The sequence below is a fragment of the Gymnoscopelus microlampas genome (assembly GCF_963454915.1).
Source record: "Gymnoscopelus microlampas genome assembly, chromosome: 18".
Lineage (NCBI taxonomy): Eukaryota > Metazoa > Chordata > Actinopteri > Myctophiformes > Myctophidae > Gymnoscopelus > Gymnoscopelus microlampas.
The window spans coordinates 45,753,993-45,755,207 of NC_139955.1; positions in this window are offsets into that span (position 1 = coordinate 45,753,993).

Here is a 1,215-nt window from a genome sequence, read left to right on the forward strand (position 1 = left end):
TGTGTGTGTGTGTGTGTGTGTGTGTGTGTGTGTGTGTGTGTGTGTGTGTGTGTGTGTGTGTGTGTTGCCAGGGTCGAGGTATGTAACCGTCCCCAAAGAGAATGACAGGATGGACGGCAAAGGAAACACACTCATCATAGCATTAAAGAGGAGAGAGAGAGAGAGAGAGAGAGAGAGAGAGAGAGAGAGAGAGAGAGAGAGAGAGAGAGAGAGAGTAGGGGGATAGAGGGGAGGGGGGGGTGGGCGATGAGGGGGGGGGTGTTCAGTAATGGGGTCTTTGTTCTAGGTGGTGTGACTCACAAAGCCTCTGCCAGTGCTGCACAGCTTAGCTACTATTACCAAACACCACTGACTCTGTGTGTGTGTGTGTGTGTGTGTGTGTGTGTGTGTGTGTGTGTGTGTGTGTGTGTGTGTGTGTGTGTGTGTGTGTGTGTGTGTGTGTGTGTGTGTGTGCGTGCGTGCGTCAAACTGTAAAATATTCCTGCTGTTTCATGAAGAGTCAGTATTTAATTGAAAGGATCAGTTGATCTAGATCCTAACAGTTTTTGGAAACACTTATGTTGCTATAATATCAGTGGTTCTCAAACTTTTTCATGTCAAGGACCCCCAAAATGATATGTATTTGGCCGCGGACCACCATCTCAAAATATGTTGTTCCAGGGACCCCCACAGAAGCAAAGATTTGAGTTACAAATGTTCGCTTTGAAAATTATATATATTCAAATATTTGTTACAATTTTCATGATTTTTCAAAAATAGCAGATATACAAGCTCGTACCGGCACTCAGTGCCGTGCTATGAGCTTGTATATCTGCTATTTTTGAATAGCCAAAGTATAAAATAATGGTTAAAGTGGGTTAAGTCTATTACATTACATTACAGTCATTTAGCAGACGCTTTTATCCAAAGCGACTTACAATAAGTGTATTCAACATAGGTAGGGAACGAAAACTACTAATCACCAGAAGTTTTAAGTGCATTTCCTGCTAAAACAAGCAACCAAGAGTATACCTAGCGCTAAGGTAAAAGTGCAATATATCAGCTACCTACTTTCTTAAACAGATGAGACAAAAATGGCAAAATCAAATGAGCACGAGCTCAAACAAATAAGTGTATCGACTAAACAAGATCCAATAAAACAATACAAAAATAAAACAAGAGTTCGTACAACTAGTTAACAACAAGTAGGCCAGGCAAAGAGGAAGGGTAGTGTTT